Below are 13,400 nucleotides of genomic sequence, written 5' to 3'. Positions count from 1 at the left end.
CAGAGAAGACTTTCATCGCTGTTAAACAGAGGAACATCCAGAATTGTTCTTTATGTGCTGCTGTTTACTGATGTGGGCTCCTGAGAGGGAGATGGAAGTACAGTGCCTTTGTGAAATTTTTTGGGACCAGCTAATGGTTGGTCACAATTTAGATGGTTGTGTATCTACTCAACAGCACCTTCTTGACTTCAGCAGTGGAAGAAGGGGATGTTGAAATGGTGCCTTACATGTTGGGCTCAGAAACCTAAAGAGTTATGTGGATATCTTGTGAACTTAACTCTGGTCAGCCCCGGCATTCATTTCATGGTGATAATCTTTGAATATTACTTTTTTCAACTGGAAGAGAAATTGTATGCAGATGCACTGAAGTAGTGTATCTTTTGTTCTCCATCACAATTTACACCAAGAATCACAATAAAAAAGCTTATCTGGATAAATGGTTTTGTGACATGGGTCAAGGAACCCTTGACTTAATTATTTAAGTAGCTTTTGGAGCATTAGTTCTCTGACTGTACACTGGGAACCTTAAATTCTCTTGCACTTTGCTTTGCTTAGTTAGTGTGCAAGGTCTTCTGACAGGTCTAATTTCTTAAAATGCATGTAAGCATTTTAAGGACTGATGCACTGAGATCCCCATTTTCACTGAGCGCTGTGGTGAAACAGATAACAAGATGGGCCATGTGACAGGGTGCATGGCACAGGGTGCTCTGCAACCATAAAGTTAAAGACAGTGTCTACTCCAGACAGCTTGCAATCTAAATACCAGTGATTTATTTTAGCAGCTGTTTACATAATCCTTATATCAGTGTGAAAATTGTCTATGAAAATATTTAAAAGTAAATGTAATTTATTATTTCAAAGTTCAGTATCCAGTTCCTAAACCTGGAGCTCCAGATGGAGGCTTATTTACTAGAAGTGTGTCTGTTAGATTATGTGTGGCAGTATATCCTCTTCCTTCCCTTTTTACAGGGTGTTCTTATTCCTCTGTGCAGGTTCCATTCTGAAACATACTCAGTACCAAACATTTTATTTTTCAGTCACCTTGGAAGACATTTCTGAGAACTGTATATACTGAAACAAGGTCATCACTTTCCTGTTTTTCTCACAGACCACCTTAATAAATACTGCATTGATTGTTTACTGTATTAGTTGCTACTGTTGTGTCCTTAATTCAGACTTTCTCATGCACAGCTGTTGTTTAAAGGTACAGAGGAGGTCAGACCTGCTTGTATTTTGCACGCATAGATCATTTGATTTTACAAGGGGAAAGAACTGAGCTAAACTTATAACTAATAGTTACAGGTTGATTTGCATAACAAGTCAATGGCAAAGCTTTCCTTGTCAACAGTGAAAGGCAATATTGGATTCAAATTAACAAAGTTTTAGTGAATGATAAATCATAATATACTGATTCTGGGAATTAAGGCAACAAAATGTATTTCTGTCTTCTACATGTTAGCCTAATTCCTATTTTCTCTGGATTCAGATCTCCTTTGCAAGTTACTTCATGCAGCCAGACAGGAAAGCATTTTTCTACCCCTCCCAGCATATGTACAGGGAAGACCCTCACTCCAGTGACAACCATGATCCCTTCATGGCACAGCAATCTGATGTGTAGGTGGGAAGACCCTTGACTGGGTCTCTTATGACACCATCAGCACCATGTGGTATAGGAAGGAAGGTGTACAAAATATAGATTTGCTGCTACATGCAGTATGGGTCAAGAACTTTCTGAGCTTTATACCACAAAACGTTTTTATGTTGAATTTGTTTGCATGTGAGCTCCCCTTTGTATACTCCTGCATGTTAGCACCCAGTTGTGTATTTTTACATACAAGTCTTAAAATTATATAGTGCATGGTATATAATTTTAACCATTGAGATCTTTGGTTATGAGCAATTCTACAGTTAGAAAGCAGAAAGACAAACAATGAAGAAAATAAGGGAATGAAACCCAATAACTTTGAAGGGTGATTTTTTATAAAAACATTGGCATGGTTTATTAAAATATGGGATTTTGTAGTGCAAAATACATTTGTGTTTGCTAGAGACATTGAGAAAGTGGGAATAGACAAGGTAGCTTTGAACATTCATTCTCTTTTGTATGCACTTTTTCTTTACTAACTTGAGTTATCATATGTATTTTATTATCAGCTCTCTTTTTAATTTTATACAGTTTGGGCCTGATACAGTATTTTCTTACCAGGGAATTATATTTTTTGAATAGGGAAAATAGGATTTTGTCCTTTAGTTTGTTGATTTTGTGGGCTCATTAGAGTTCACTTTTGTTTGAGCTGTTAACAATCTGTCACTATATCTTGAGAGTCTCCCTGGATTATTCCTTGATAATTGGGAGACTGTATGATACAATAAATTATAAAACCAAAGAAAGGTATAGGGTATAACAGAAGGTTGCTCTATAATTTGTTGTAATTGTTACTTTGACTCACTTGTCTATTCTACAGAATTTTTACCGTGTTATTGCAATTACTATATGTCAAAAATAGTAAAAGAAAAAAAAAATCATATAGACTTCTATTTCAAGAGAGTTTTATTAATAGGAGAACCCGAGCGTAACTTCAGCATTAATAAACAATATCTGGTTCTGCCATTTTAAATCCAATAAAAGTCAAATAAATTGTGTGGATGAAACTGAAGTGTATTTAGACTGTTTTATTTTGCTTGGTGCTAGGATAGAATGTGAAACTAAATACGTGCATCCAAAGAGAACTGAAGTTCCTGCTCCTGTTTAGATTTCATTGTCTGTTAGAAATCTCCTAGGTGATTAAACTAATGCACTGTAAAAGAATGAATCAGTCCTGCAGAGCTCTTCTCTGTAAAGAGAATAACTTGCTCAGTTAAGTACTATTGGGGTTTTACTAAATTAAAATCCTAGGAATTTTTGTACATAATATATTTTATCTGTGAAAACTGAGCAAAATTTTATATGTGACTTTCAAACTAAATTCCTATGGTAATTAATAAAGAAGATTTGAATACATTTCTGGTAGAGTCATCTTTGACCAATTTAATAACTTGATTTTCTTAACAGAGGAAAACCCTTATCACTCAAGACTCGTGGTAACATTGGGATACACCATGAAATTGTTAAGAGAATCAGAGAGTCTCTTCTTTGTTGAGAGAAGATGAATTCAGTCTGGAAACTTATCTTTTACTGATTCAGGTGGAACACATTCTTAGTAATTATTTAATATTTATATGTCAGTTCCTGGGTAGGTTCCAGCAGATCGCTCAAACTCTTATCAGAAGCATCAGGTCTCCATTGTGTACCAGCACATGAAAATACGGCCCTCCCTCAAAGCTGAACTCACTGGATCCCGGTAAGGCTGCTTACATATGCAAAGCTGGCTCATTTTATCTATTCACTTGTTTACAGGTAAACACGAATATTGTTTTTTGCATGTCTGGCAAAGATATGCAAAAAATGTAGTCAGATGTGTATTCTTCTAACACATATATATATATACACACTTGCCTTTTTTTAGTAGATTTATTAGATGTTACTTATCCCCACCCCATCTTGGCCTATTTTTTTGTGACTGGTATGGCAACGGGGAATGACAAGAGCCAAAAAAGAGAAAAGGAAATGATCTTATCAGTCAGCTCAGTGTTGGCATTTCATGAGTGGCATTTTGTGATTGTAGCATGGAATAAAAGTGCAGATACACAATAATTTTATGTTTTTCAGTGGGATTTTTTTGGAAGTCCTGATCTCCAGCTGCAACTTACTCTTGTCCAGTCAATGTAGACGTGGATAAAATGTATATGAAATTCACTGTAATCCAACAAAAAGCTTCCATTTATTATATGACATAGCGTTTATGTGTTCATTCACTGTCTCATTCTAATACAGTGTTTGATCTTTGATTGTAGTGAACAGAAATAACTAGCTCAGCTTTTTTTATATGATATGTGCTTTTCCAGTTTATAAAATTTTCTTTTAAAATTCTATGTAAACATCTTACTGTGCTGCACCCAGTAGGTACCTGCACAATATACGCACTGCTGTAGATTGCTAAATCAATGTTAAATCTGACTAGAGTTGACTGAATTGTGGGAAAAAAAAAAATTGTATACACTCATTTGAATTCAAGAGGAAATTTTAATTCAATCATGTCAGCTGCCCTGTTATACTTTGTGTTTGTGAACACTTAAGAACTCAGTTCTTGATGCTGAGAATATTCAAGGAATATTTAAGACTGAAGATTTTATGAAAACAAATGTTTAATATAGTACTAACAGGGTGAGATTCCTTTGCTTCTTTTGTAATAAAGCTTGTGATAGCATTGTGGAATAATGCTTATCTTTGTAAAGAGCTGGTTGATGTGGAACTTGATTTGGAAGAGGACCTTTCCTGATTAAATTCAGGAGTCTTACAGCAGTTGGGGGAGGCTACCATACTTAGGAAGTAAAGCCAATAGTTTTCCATAGGAATGTTACAAAGTGACGTAGATCTATTTGATCTACTTGAAATGACCAGTATTTTCAGGAAAGGGTTTCTTGTGCAATAGCACTTGGCAGCATGAAAAAGAGGATTGCACAGTCTGGAAGAAGGAGGAGTTGATAGCAGCTCAGCATACAATGCTTTTCTTAGTTATTTTGGAACATTACATTTAGTTGGCTTTTGACCTGGTGTCCTCCTAAATCAACGGTAAAGGTCAGACAGACAAATAAGAGAAATTTGATGCACTGGTAATTAAGAAGATATCCTGATTCAGGGCAGTAATTTAGGGGAAATGAAGAATTCAAACAGACAGATGCAAACAGAGGGGAGAACCTTTCCTAGTCTACTCCAATAACCTTTGAGCTCTGGTTCTGCAGAGTACAGTACTTTGCCCGCTGTGGAGGGAAGGCTGATTGAGTTCTCTCTTCTGCTTTGTTTTCAGCATAGAGTGACTGCAGTAGTCTCTGTTCAAAAAACATTAGGGACATGGCAGAAGTTGCTGCAAGTGAGAAGGATTACCTACAGGATTTCTATGTATGGTTTCTACTTCCATGACAAACATTGCCCCAAACAAGAGAGCAGTGGTAGCTGACAGATTAAGTCAAGGCAGATCCTGAAGGAAAGACCTCCTTCCAAGAGGTGGCATTTTGACAACTGGCAGGTCAAGGAATTTAATCTTTAATGGAACGGAGACTTGGAAGTTCTTTCTACCTAGCCAGGAAGGTGACAGTCTAAGTTGCTGAAAAATCCAAAGGTAGCAAAGTAATGAGCTAAGGATAGCAGCAAGCTAGATGGAGCATAAATAGGCATGTTAATGAATTTAAGAGTAAAATGCATGCTAATTCAAGTACACATTCTCTAAGTCAGCAATCATAATAGGAGATAGCAAACATTGTACTTATATTTATAAAAAGCCCCAATAATAACCTGGAGAATTACAGACCAGTAAGGCTTACTTAAGTTCTTAGCAACTTAACTGATAGGATGATTAAAAATAGAGTTATAAAAAAGCCCAGAAACACAGTTCAGTGATATGGTAGGGGAAAAAAATTGCATGAATTTTGTAAAGGAATATTGCAATTCACCAATTCTTTAAATGTATAAATGATATAGTAGATGAATGAAAACCAGGTGATAAAGTATATTTATATACATAATCACTGATGCTTCCTAAAGTGACAGCTAAGGAAACAAAAGCATGTAGATTTCCCTAAAAAGGTGGTGAGAGGAGGTGGAAGTCTGAGATTCAAGTCTTTCTTCCGAATCAGTGCAGGAGACAGATTTGATCTTACATTCTCTGTATTCAAAATAGCTGTTTGAATCAGTGGGTTTTCGAGATCCCAAGGAGTGAATTTTTCATTCCCTTTGTTCTGATAGGATTTACAGTCCCTGGCAGAATGCCTGTCTCAGCTGAACTGATGCCTAAACCCCACCCATTTCCTCTGTTTCACTGCTGACTTGCTTAGCGGTGTCACATTCAGCCAGCTTTGGGAATCTCTTTAGTGCATATTAATTGCATGCAAGTATGCCATTAGGCATCAGGGCATGTCTGAGTTAGGCATAATAACGCTGTAGCATCTTTGATGTCCTGAGCAAAGTAATACTCTGAGAAAGTAACATCCTGTGTGCATAAAAGAGAACAAAGCAGAAAAAAACCCAAAAGTTCATTTTCCTCAAGGGAAAAAATAACCTTTGGAGTATCTCAGGTTCCCACATATGGGTGGAAGTTTGTCTGTTTATTGGCAAAATGGAAGACCAATGAGGTATTAAATTATAAGTATGCTCCAAAATAATTTAACTAAAGTTAAAGAATTGTGGACAAACTTCAGGACGAACTAACAAAGCTGTCAGCAAAGTTGCCACAATGACAGGCTAAAATCAGTGTTGCTTTAGAGTGGTGATTCTTAAATCATTTTATGCCAAAGGACTACTGTCACATCTTCAATTTTATCACGGATGGCTTTTAAAAATGTGAGTGCAAAGAAGAGAACATCTCAAATGAGTGATGAGGTGCAGATGATATAATCAGGAAAATTCAGAATAAATTTAAGAATGAAATGACTACTAGTAAAAGCATGCACTTTCTTCATATCAGACTTTTAATGGATGAATTATAGTACTGTTTGATATGCTCCTGTGGACTGTCCACAATCTACTTTTCATGGCTTAGCAGAACTCCATGGAAACCACAAGAATTTGGTTTGGGATCTCTTGGCCTAAGAAAAGCACTACACATTGAAAGGTACAATTTTAACTATTTTTACATCTTAATGGTTTTAAAAACCTGAGTATCGCTGCTCGTTGCTCAGTGAAATGCCTGAATTACTAGTGCCTGGAGCTGAACTCAGGCTGCCTGTCTGCCCACCCACGGGCTCAGGCAGTTCTCTGTGCCAAAGACCTGACTGCCTAATAGTTTTCAGCCTTTTTTGATTTGTAGTACCTTGAGAAATTTCTTGTAGAGGTGCAGACTCCTGTGTAATAAGTGCAAGTGCTCTGATATTAGGGCTGCTTTTTTAAAAAATGACCACTTGCAGATCCCAGGAGTAAACCCAGGACCACATGGAGAACCAGGAATCCACAGATGATAGGTAAAAAAAAAGCGCCTTCTGGCTCAATAATGATTTTTAAAGGAGTCTTTAGTTGAAAAATCTCATGATTAGGATTAGAACAATTGTACCTAAGCACATGCTAAATTGTATTTTGCATCTCATGCCGTAGCTATTTTTAGCATCCCTACTTTATGTTTTTCAATTTGAACACAGGCCCTTTGTTTTCACTGAAGTTGAAAAGGAAGACTTTCTGGAGTAATTAGAACACTACTGCTCTTTTCAGCCTTAGTGCTCCCTTTATTCTTACAGTTAAAAAAAAAAAATCAAACTAATGAACTTCAGAGACTTGGTGGGTGCATGGGCTTGGAGGAGCAGCAGGGAAGCAATATACTTAATGTGGCGAAAGGTGAGATAGCAAACTTTTATGTACCCTGGGTACCAGGTATTAATCTCCTGATAACTGCTTTCACATTTGAACCTTCTGTTTCTTATGCGAGATCCAGCAATCTTTGCTTTTTTCTATTCTGGGAGCAATTTTCCGAATCATTAATTTTCAGTGGCCAGGCTTCAATTAGCTTAATCAGGCATTGATTAGATTTCTCAAGTCCCTGGCATTTATTTTCCACCTTGCCTATATGGTTCCTTGACTCCATTACCTGATTGTTCACTTATTGAGTATAAGGTTGATTCCTCTCCATTAACATTCCCTGATGAGAGGTCTCGTTAGCCATCCGGCTAGCCACTTTCATTAGTGATGGTGGCAATTCATGGCGAAGGCCAGTTTCTACTGCCCTTGCAAAGCAGGGTATTTTCTTCTAATCAGTGTTACTGCATTAGCAATCTACTCTTAGATGAAGGTGCTGCTTATGAACAATTCTGACTCAAAGGGAAAACACTTTATTTGGAATATGCTTCATACTTTGTTTAAAAAGTTGTGAAATTGTAGAAAATTAATGAAGTAAAACACTTTTTTTCAAAGCATACTTCATGCAAGTTGAGGGTTTTCTTCCTTCTACTTTTCTTAGTGTCTAGCCTGATACATTAAAATGCATTTTCATAGCCAGTATTAATGATTTCTGAGGGAGTTTGACGTGGTTTTATAATCACTGTTGGTGTAAGGCACATTGTAGACTCCATGTCCCCATAAACTGCAGCGCCCATAGACTTATGTCCTGTTTCTAGGTACTGGTTGCTCAGCAGTAACATCTCCCGTGCAGACTCATTCCTCGTGATACATGTTTTGGGGAGGTGTGAGCATATAACAGGATGGGTGAGGGATGAGGCTGGAAGTGAGGGATTAGACAGAGCTGGAAAATGGGACTTCAGATTCAGGTGAATTTTACTGGGTTGGAAAGCACTTTTTGTCTAAATCCTGTTCAGGGTCTCACATTGTCTGTGGTCAGATCTGTTCATTATGCTTTGTTTTTGCAAAAAATGTCCTCTGAAGGCACAGACCTCTCTTTGAAATTCTCTTCTTAAGTCATGTGTCTACAATGGCTTGAACTAGACAGACCTTAACATAAATGAGCTTGTGCCAAAATCGATAGCAGGGAAGTTCTGGTAGCACGGAGTTTCAATTTTAAGAACTTTGTGTAATGTATGGTAATTAAAAAATCTAATAAAAAGTTATTTTAACAATAAAATATGGTTTCCAAGTAAAAAATATGAAATCAGATCTTCAAGCATTTTTTTTCTATAGCTTCTTTGAGTTGGGAGAGCTGCCAACATTTCTCTTTCTTTGTAACCAAACCAAAGTTGCTTAACTTCAGTTTTGATGAGTCAACATTTCAGAAAAAATGACGTTTTGCCAGGAAGCTCCTAACCCACTCTAATTTTCACACACTTGCGTAATTAAATGTATGAATTGTCTTCTCCCAGTCCTAGGGCATATACATGCCTTCTAGTTTAAATGATAAAAGATAAAAAGGGATCCTCTCAAGGTTTAGCATTTGTTTTTTTCAGATTGTTCTCAGAAATATTTTGAGCATCAGCTTCAAATTTTGTTCAAAAATGCTAGCACAAAAAACTTGTAAAAAGCACTTTATTCTTAACAGCTAGGTAAAACAGTTATTAGATTTAGTATGAGACTGTTCGAATGTTCATTTTCTCTTTTTGTACTCTTTGTTTTAAAGATTCATTGTAATTTGCTGGATTTTAGACAGAAAGAGAGAAGATGTCTTATTTTTTATTCATTTTGTTCTTTATGCTTCATGACCTTATTATGCCCCCCAAAAGTATAGCCACTCATGTGAGAAATACACAACGTGGGGGTTTTAATATGTTTTCTGTCATGAAATGACTCTAAAACAATCTTTTAGAAGATTGCAATTTCACATATGAGAAACATTCTTTGGCTTTCTTAAAACACTCTGTATCCCTGTTTTGAATCTTTCCCTCCTTTGAATCAGAGGTCCCCTTCAGCAAAGAAATTTTCATGTGTCTAAAGCTGTCCTTCTGTAGAAGCCATGGTCTTCTGTGATGAAAAAGCCCTTTGAAAATATCTGACAGTTCATGTCTGCAATTAGTAATTTCCAATTACAGCATTCAGAATGGCAAGAAGCATTAATATATAACTATCTCAGAAGTTATATCCAGTGTCATCACTCCTTTAGTTTTGGTCATTACCTGTCACTGAGGTTTCTGGGGTTATTGGGACCATTTCGGGGGGCACCATGAGCTTGGACCTTTGTCTTTTCTGACTAGTGAAAGCCATTGCTGATTCACTGCATTACTTAGGCAGTTAATAATGCTCTATGAAGAACTGCTAGGAAGAGGTGATGATGTGGGGCTCATGTTCCTCCAGAATCGATGGCACAACTCAGACAATCTTGCCAGCTGTCCAAGTGTGTCTCATTTCCAGTTTTGGAAATGAGAGGACATTGGTAGAGTATGGGTAAATGGCCTGTTCAACAGTGATTCTTTTAGGCATAACTTTACCTGGTTCACTCATCTGAACCACCCTAGCACATAGCAGATATGAACATGGTTTCCCTGAGGTGCTTTTCCTTTCTTTTTGGATGGTCCCACAGGGCACTGTTGGGTGCTGTACTTCAGTACTCTTTCTACAGGGTTATTTTAAGAATCTGTTTAGAAATCCCTCAACTCCAATGTATGCACAAAATACGATGCTGGTTCTAGGGAGAAGTTGCAGTCCTTGGTGGAGGGTGCTTGTTAGACACCTTACCTAGTTCTGGCTAGAAAGCTGGTGTGGCACATGTTGCCTCCTTTGTGTTTTTCCTGCTGATAAGGCAAATGTGCCTATGTATTTCAGATCCCAACCTTTAAACATTTTGCGTGTCCTTTTTATCTTCTGAGTGGCCCATAGAAATGTTCCTCCATGAAGTAGCACCTTACGATCTCAAAATTTGGCTTAGCATGGCTGCTTGAATTATTCAAGTGGATTCTTAAGGAAGTTCTGTGACATCCTGTTGCTGACAGATCAAAGCTTCTGACTGAAGATGAAATTATTGGTTTTAATTAGAGCTGATCTGGATAAAAGGAAGAAGATCTCAACAAAATTCTCACAAAAGTTCACTTCTATTTGTCATCAGAGCTTTCTTTCAGAGATAGCAGAGATTAGATCGATCTAAATTTAGGTGCTTAAATAAATTGCCAAAAATCAGAGGTTCGTTTTTCTAGATTCTCTCTGCAGTCAAGGGAGAGAGCTGGGCAAATCTAGAACGATTGTAAGTCTGGTTTATGTGGGCTGGTTTGCACACTGAAGCAATTTGTTTTTCTCCATTGACTATAGAAGACCGATACAACAGCCATGCAATTTTGGAGCTTGTGAAAATAAGTTTAATTGAAGTGCAGAAATGTAGAGGGCAGGATCTGGACCTAAACATCTTCACTGCAATGTGAATGAGGTGGCTGGACCTCCAATTGTCCCATACGGTTTGCCTCAGGAATGGACTTGGCTTAGGGTAGTGATGGAACAAGCAAAGTGAGCCATCCTCTTCCCAAAGTTGTATGTTGCATAAATGACCCAGGTAATATTTATGACTTGTTAGGCAAACTTGCTTCTGCTGGAGGGGCTTAGCTGTGGCTGAAGGGCTTTGTCTAACTCCAAAGGGTTAGGTGTAGAGAATTTTATTCCTTAATACTTTTTTCTTTCAAGAGAGAAAGGAAGAACAAAAGCTAAGAGCTGGTCAAAAACTCAGTACCTCCTTATCCCTAAACGTTTTCAAGTAGCTTGAACAGAAAATTTATGCCTGAAATTCAGCACTGTATAAAGTAAGAGACTTACAGTATTAGTACTTCATATTCACCAGTTCTTATTTTGTCTTTCTAAAAAATGAGTATTGTAACTATGAGCATTAATGCTCTGAATTAGAAATTACTGCATACCTTATTAACTGTTTCAGCTTGTGTGATGATTAGAAGTAAGGTGGCATATATTCTTGCTAAAAGTGAAAATAAATATGGTACACTGTGCAGGAACTAAATGGGAAAAAAAATACTGGTTTTAGATGGTGAAGAGTAGAGTTGTATATTTATTATATACATACATAGAATATGTTATATCATGATAGGATGTTTTTTCAGTGTGAATTTGGGACAGCCCCACTATTAATGATTAAAATACAGTGAGTCATCTCATGCTTGTATGAATAGTACTATTATAGCACAGCACTTTGTACCTGAAATATGATGCATGCATTGTGCCAACAGAAAAAATACTTTCAAAGGAGTTAGCTTAAAAAAATTGGAAAAAAGTTTTTACTTTCTACTTGTAAACTCTGGTAGTTTCCACCTGTATATCTATCCAAGGCCTCAGAGGCAGCCATAAAAAAAAAAATCCCTGAAAATAACTTTAAAATATTAGGAGTTTGAAATTTGATATTTCAAGAAGTTTTAAGAGCTAGATGCAAGCACAAGGACCTGTTGGGAAAGGAGGGGGGTTCTCTTTTCAGTTACCTTTTCTACTTTACAAGGCTGGAAAAATCTCAGGCTTTAAGTTACAATTTTTATTAATACAAAATCTCTCTGGGTTAGATTTTGTCTGTCTTTGTCCTTAGGAGTAATTTAGGGAAGAAGAAAACCAAAGATTTTTGGAACTTCTTATGACCCTGAAATATTAAACTAAGTCCCAGAGAGCAGGATTAATATGCAGAGGTCAAAGATGCTTGATAAAGTTATTTTTTACACAGTTAATTTCTCACATGGCTCTTACTGAATGTGCTGTTTTGCCATGTCACTCCACAATGACAGCTGGGTAAATTTATTGGATGGTGAGTGTAGGAATTTCTGCAGATGGAGGAAATTTTTCCTGGCCGATTGATTTAAAAAGAAAATGGTTTGTCAGTGTGCGAACGAATCTGGAGGAAAAAGGGTAAAGGAATGAATTAGGGGTCAGTCATTATAATCACAAGTGAATCATATAAATGTGTACGTGTGCTCAGGCTGTGCAGACCTGAGTATTCATTGTTCTCGTGAATATTATGCTGGACTGGGATTTTCTTGAAGAATACTGGAAAATGTTGATTCAGTGAAACCAAATCTTTTAATAGACACATACTTAATTTCACCTGTATTTGGCTGGGAATGTTTTCAGGTATTAGGAGCAAATTTGGGTGGCAGGAGAACACCAACCTTTCCCCTGGAGTAATGCACTGGCCAAGGCAGCCAGTGTGGATGTGAGTGAAACGGTGCCTGCCCGTGTGCCCACCTCACTGCCGGTGCTGAACCTCTCCTCTGTGCCTGGGGTAATGCCTTCCCCACCCTGCTGCCACAGCACAAGGAGGCTGCGCTCAGCGTGAGTTTTATTAAAAAAAAAAGGCCATTTTTAACAGACTTCTGGGTTTGTTTTTGGTAATATAAAAAGAAATTCTGGGACTCTGAAATTTCGGAGAGAGAAAATTCAGATTTTCTGCAAGTTATCCTTGAATCCCCACATTTGCCTTTGTTACCATTGCATATTTAAGCTTCTTCACTTAAGAGAGTCCTATTTAATAAGTAAGTCTCTACATATATTCTGCTGAGTGTCCTGCTTCTTCCTTTTGATTCCTCCTTTTGTTTTCTTCTTGTACTTCTGGCTTCTGCCATAAAGCCTGTGGACATGAAGTAGCCTCCTTTCTCAATATCCTTGTTTTCCCTAAAACTCCCGATTCAAACCATTCCTTAACACAATCCTTCCTTCTTTTTTCTTTCACCTCACTTGCAGTTATCTCCTCACTCTCCTCACCTGTGTTGTACAGATGAGAGTTCCAGTTTTGTAGCTGGGTCTTATCCCTCGCATTATTGTTTCAGAGGTATTCTTTTAAGAAATCCATAAAGTTTTAAAGGTTTAAAGGCTAAACTTGAGAGGAAGATCTGGTAAGGGTGCAAGGGATTTTGCTATATGGTCCTTTACCCTACTTTTTTCTTCTTAAAATATTTTTTCCATT

Source organism: Tyto alba, unplaced genomic scaffold, assembly GCF_018691265.1.
Source record: "Tyto alba isolate M040663 unplaced genomic scaffold, T.alba_DEE_v4.0 Super-Scaffold_22, whole genome shotgun sequence".
NCBI lineage: Eukaryota > Metazoa > Chordata > Aves > Strigiformes > Tytonidae > Tyto > Tyto alba.
This window is presented reverse-complemented; position numbering follows the sequence as displayed.